The sequence below is a fragment of the Zootoca vivipara genome, chromosome 6, assembly GCF_965207765.1.
Source record: "Zootoca vivipara chromosome 6, rZooViv2.hap1.1, whole genome shotgun sequence".
NCBI classification, from domain to species: Eukaryota; Metazoa; Chordata; class Lepidosauria; order Squamata; family Lacertidae; genus Zootoca; species Zootoca vivipara.
This window is the reverse complement of record NC_142589.1, coordinates 84,959,624-84,965,623: the sequence shown is the minus strand read 5'-3', so window position 1 is coordinate 84,965,623 and position 6,000 is coordinate 84,959,624. Positions and strand designations below refer to the sequence as shown.

At 43.8% G+C, this 6,000-nt stretch overlaps 1 protein-coding gene across 1 annotated transcript in view; it reads left to right on the top strand.

The window, feature by feature from the left end:
• Window positions 1-483: 483 nt before the first annotated feature.
• The window catches only part of MEF2B (myocyte enhancer factor 2B), a 38,670-nt gene continuing 33,153 nt past the window's right edge, over window positions 484-6,000 (top strand). Inside the window, exon 1 of the mRNA XM_088672905.1 lies at window positions 484-703. The gene's annotated coding sequence lies outside the window, so the exon portion shown is untranslated. The remainder of the gene's footprint in view (window positions 704-6,000) is intronic.

Here is a 6,000-nt window from a genome sequence, read left to right as displayed (position 1 = left end):
CATTTACCTACCGTATTTATTACATTAATTAAATTCGCATACCCACCCACGCAATCCAACCAAGTTTTCTGCGTGGTGTACGCCAAGAATAAAATACAAATCCTATTTAAAAAACAAAAAGCCAAATAAAATAAACGAGCTTAAAAAAAAGAATACAAATCTTTAAACGCAGTGATTGCTGCCCTTTCTCTTTGCTTTACAAAGGGAACATCTTTAAGGGCATCGCATCTGACTCACGTGTGAAAGCGGAGTTTCAGAAGCGTGTTTGAAACCACGTGGTGGGCGGGGCCAGCAGGCGTTTTGAGGGAGGGGCGTGTGCGGAGATGACTATGTACCTTTCTGCCCACCCCACCCCTCCCTCTCTGTCAGCCAATCGAGCCTGCATATGCAAATGACCCGGCCGAATCCGGCCCCATCAGGAGCGAGGGGGGCGCGGCTATGCAAAAGACGAGCCTTCCCATTCTGAACCCAAATGCTGGAGGCGGAGTGAGGCGTGGATTGTTGCGGGAAGCGGGCGAGCTTATTGGCAAGGACGCTTTGCAACAACAATAATAATATTTCAGTTTTTGCAATGCTGTTTGCGAGAAGAGCACCCCACCGGGCAGCGGCGCTAGGCCAGAGGATCTGCTACTGAAGCGGAGAACTTGGCTTTTTCCCCGGCAGAGGGATAGCACGACCGCACACCTGAGCACAGGTGCGTCAGGTAAGCCTCAGGGGAGGCGAGGACTCCAAAGAATGAATGGGCTGGCGAAGCTTAAAGAGAAAGGTGTGTTTGTTGAGGTGGGGGAAATCTCGGAAGTTTCGAAGGCTTGGAGGGGCTGCTCCGACTTGTTTAGGGCTCTGGAAGGCTGGGAAGGCGCTCTGCACATGCTCAGAGGTCTCCACGCCTGCCATCCTTGCAGGAAACGGGTCCTCCTGATGTCCTGCCCTTGCATCTCGGTATTATCTACACTCGCTGGAAGTGGCTCTCTGGAGTTTCACATTGGGAGTTCAACTTGGGGTCGAACCTGGGATTCCTGCATTGCAGGGGGTTGGACTGGATGACCCTTGGGGTCCCTTCCAACTCTATAATTCTGTAATTCTATGATTGCATATACTGTACTGGTATATATAAGATCAACATCATCATTATTTATAAAGTGCTGGAGATTTGCTGGGTGCTATAAAGTGATTCAAATTTTTGGGCCATTTCTGCGGGAAGCCTTGTCCTCTTAATAGTTGTGGCACTAAAGGAAAACGGAATGGGGAGGGGAAAGGAAAGTAAGTGAGAGCAGGTGCAAATTGAAAGACGAAAAGCAAAATAACCTTTCGGAGCTACGTGTTCCACGCACCTGGTGTCGTGACCCCAATTTGCAGACAGGGGCTCTGAATTTCCTTCTGAAATGGAGGTTTTGTGCTGCTCTTATTTATGGTGTCAGGCATGCGGGGGGCGGGGGCGGCGGCACGAGACTGTTATCAAGACTGGTCCCACCACAAAGACATCTATCCAAATTCTTCTTGCAAGGACAAAATGGGGAAATTAAAGGATGTTAGATAAGTGATCCAGCCTTCTGCTTAATGGGGGTGAGGGAAGATTAAACATATTAATTCTCCTCTCTCCTCCAATCTTCTCCATCTTTCCCTAGAGGAGGTAGACTCAGTTGTTAAGCTTGGGTCTTCTTTCTAAAATCTAATCCAACTTTCTTTAACAAAAAAGGGGAGGATTCTTGGGGATTTGTGGGAAGTTTCAAATAGCAACTCAGCGTTGCAAGCTGCAGAGTCGTTGCATTTTCTTCGTAAGGATTTTTTATTTCATTTTATAACGTATATAAAACAGAGAGAGCAGTTATAACCACAGGTGCAAATTGAAAGATGAGGAGCAAAACTTTAAAACAGGTGTGTCAAATGAGCACAGTTGCACGTGGGTTAAAATAGCAAGGTCCAAGTAAATAATATTGGTGTTATCTGATGATCAAGTATAGATCCAGATTTTCCAGGCTTGAGATGTGGTTTGTCTTCAAAATGATGCTTCCACTATATGTGTCATGGAGAAATGTCAAATAATAAAAAAAGAGTCTGGAGGTTCTAGTCCTTGCCAATATCTCAGATTTTCATGTAATTTTCTCCATTCTACCAAGCATCCAGTGTGTCAGATTTTGGGCTGTTTTTCACTGAGTTGTAATTACTATTTCATTTCATTTCCCTTTTAATTTGTATACTGCCTTTCTATACCCAAGTCGGGCATCTGAGTACACACACATTATTTATTTCTATCTTTCAAAAGGTGTCATGTTTTTCTAAAATACACTATAGAAACTGTTTTTGACTCACACTGTGGTTTTTACATTGTAATGTTTTTTGTTGTGCACTTCCCTGAGATCTGCAGATAAATGGCGGTGTACAAATTTAATAAATAAAAATAAAATTTGCAAGCTGAAGAAACAGCAAAATAGACAGCAAAGATCACACACCTAATAAAAATCTGACCCAATGCAAAAAAAAGTCACAATGAAAACTTAACTTTAAAATAAACTACATATCAAATAAAGCAATATTCAACAATCCATTGGAATATAATAGTAAACGAAAAAATTAAATATCAGCAAATAAGAATCAAACAGTTTACACTTAACAATTACAATAAAGAATTTACCAAACTTTAATCGATAAAAGTAATAGCAAGTCACAATGCATAAAATACCACAAAACATACAAAACCATAGAAAAGGATAAGGTTGAGAAACAAGGACACACAATTTACAAAATTATTATTTTTAAAATATCCCTGAACTCCTCCCTTCCCAACTGCTGCTGTTCTTCCTAAAGTCATGGTCTCCGAAAGGCTCCTAAGACTGGAGGCTGGAGCAAGGCAAGTGGGAAAAGCCATTGCCTGATGGACAGCAGAAAGTCTGCAGACAATGACCTGCAAAGTTTTTGTGATGCCTGCATTCTCTTGTCCTTGCAATGAGAAGAGTGATATTTTTGGAAAAAATTAAAGCGATCACCACGAACTGTATTTTTTCTTGTCTACAATCTTCCGCCGCATCAGTAATGCGTCTGGAACTGTACGAGTTTGGGATGTTTCATGGCGATTTGCAGACTCGCCCTAAAACTGGCTAAGAATAGGGTTTTTTTTAAAGAAATGACCCAAAGTACAAACGAAGATTGTTTTAACACAAACGGCAGGTGCACATTTTCATAAGGTGAAAAAGCTCATCAAAACGAAAATGGCTTTCTGGAAAGAGAAAGTACAGATAGCGGACCCTTGATAAATCTCAGCACTTATTTATTTCATAAAATTTATATACCACTTGATTGGGAACAAACAAACAAACAAACCTCAAAGTGGTTTACAAAGAGAATGAGAACAATAAGGTAAAAACTACTCTTTAAAACATTCAAATGATAAAATCAACAAGAAACTAAAAATGTATTAAAACATACAGCAACCTTTGATGTGTCCGGATCGGCTTTGCCTAAACAAACATGTTTTAGCAGGGCAGGGAGTTCCAGAGTGTAGATGCTGCCACGATAAAAGATTGATTTCTTACAAAAAGGGAACGGGTATTATGTGGGCACCTGTTAAGTAGTCCCAATACCACGGTTCCAAACTATTGAGAGAGCATGTAAGGGGTCGGACGATCGCGCAGGTAAACTGGTCCCAAGTACTGTAAGGGCTTTCTGTACTAATATTAGCATCTTGAATTCAGCCCAGTAGCAAATCAGCAACCAGTGCAGATCTCTGAGCAGAGGCCTTATACTATACAGTATATCCTGACAAGGTCACACCAAAAGCCCTGCTTTGAGTTACTGTGGAGAGAGCTTCTGATATTTTAGGCACCTGCCGGAGAAACTCTGAAGAATTCTGCTTCCCGAGCTCTCTAGAGCTTGATATGGTTGTGCCCAAGCCTTGAACTTCGTAGCAGACATGGGCATAGCCAAGATATTTGTTGGGGGGAGCAAGCTTTTGTGAGGGGGGAGGGCAGAATCTCAGATTTGTATTGATTTTGATTAATGGGGGGCAGCTGCCCACATCAGCTACGACCATGGTAGCAGATTGGCAGCGAGTGTAAATCCCGCAAGAAAGGCGTGTGTTTATTTTTCATACCCCGTCCATCTGACTGGGTTGCCCCAGCCACTCTGGGCGGCTTTCAGCTTATATAAAAGTATAATAAAACATTCAACATTAGAAAGTTTCCCTATACAGGGCTGCCTTCAGATGTTTTCTAAAAGTAAAATAGTTGTTTTTTTCCTTGACATCTGACGGGAGGGCGTTCCACAGGACAGGTGCCACAACCGAGAAGGCCCTCTGCCTGGTTCCCTGTAACCTCACTTCTCGCATGAAGAGAACCGCCAGAAGGCCCTTGGAGCTGGACCTCAGTGTCCGGGATGGACGATGGGGGTGGAGACAGGGCTGAAGCATTACAGGGTAACTTTCAGCAGTGGGCAGTCAAGGTGTCTCCAGGAAGCTGATCATGAGCACCGAACATGGGAAATGTGCACAAAATGAGGTACAGCGTGGATAAAATTAACAGGGAGAATTTTTTGTTCCTCTCTGACCGCCCCCCTCCCAAGAAGAGAATCCAATGAAGCTGAATGTTAGAAGTCTCCAGGCAGACAGAAGGCAGGAAAGAGAATTCAGACTTTGCAAGTGCTCCTCGTTTCCAGGGACAGGTCTGGATTTACAGAAGCTGTCCCGGTTTCTGATTTGATCCCAGAATGTCTTGCTTTTCCCTAGGATGTCACTATTTCCATCTGAGAAGTGTTGGAGGGTCTGGAGTTATGTGACACCCCCCCCCCCGAGCCAAGGAGATATGGCAGCCCTTTCCCAGGGAGGGGGGGGGCAATCTGGTTGGTCACTTATTTTGACCAGAGACTAGACTCGATGGGCCTGGCCCCTTTGGCCTGCTGCAGAGACCTTCTTAAGTGGGAAAACCCCAAAATCGTGCTCCTTCCCCACAAGGGAGCATTAAGCAGTAAATGCTCCTCCAGCTTCTCCCCTCCCCACCTGAAATTAATTTCTGGAAAGGACTCTCTCCCCAGAGATCTGACACTTTTGGCAATGGAAACTTTCCCAGGCATTTCAATTGTCGAAAGAATTAATTTGTGATTATTGTTATTATATGCAGTTCTCCTCTTCCTCTGTAGCCGCTGTTTCAGAACTTGGTATCCGTTAGTCAAATGACAGCGAGGCCTAGATCAGAGGAGGGCTATAAACCTTGATTCCCCCCCCCCCGCCTCTAAAAAATGCACCCGAGCTGGTGACCATCCCTGCCTCCTGTGGGAGGGAGTTCCATAGTTTAACTCTGCGCTGTGGGAAGAAAGACTTTATTTTCTGAACCTTCCTGTATTCAGCTGCCTTGGATTTTCATGAGTTCAAATGTTAGGAAAGAGGGAGAACAACTTTTCTCTGTCCATATTCTCCATGCCTAGCTTAATTTTATAAACTGCTGTCATTTTTCAATCTAAGCTTCTCATTTTTTTGAATTTAGATTCTATTCCCTGCATTTCTGTAGCAATTTGTCATTAAAAATTTTGGGGGGGGGGGAAACTCCAATAATTTAGTACAAGTTTCTCTAGTTTGTGGCAGTGGCTAGAATATTGAACCAGGACTAGGGTTCGAATATCTGCTTGGGCATGAAGATCAGTGGGTGTAACCCTGGGCTAGTCACTGCTTCTAAGCTTCTAACCTACCTCACAGGGGCGTTGTGGAGATTGCATGAGGAGAACCACATGCCTGCCACCCGGAGCTCCTTGGAGAAGAACTGGGACAACAAATCATAGAATCATAGAGTTGGAATAGACCACAAGGGCCATCCAGTCCAACCCCCTGCCAAAGCAGGAAACACCATCAAAGCATTCTTGACATATGCCTGTCAAGCCTCTGCTTAAAGACCTCCAAAGAAGGAGACTCCACCACACTCCTTGGTAGCAAATTCCACTGCCGAACAGCTCTTACTGTCAGGAAGTTCTTCCTAATGTTTAGGTGGAATCTTCTTTCTTGTAGTTTGAATCCATTGC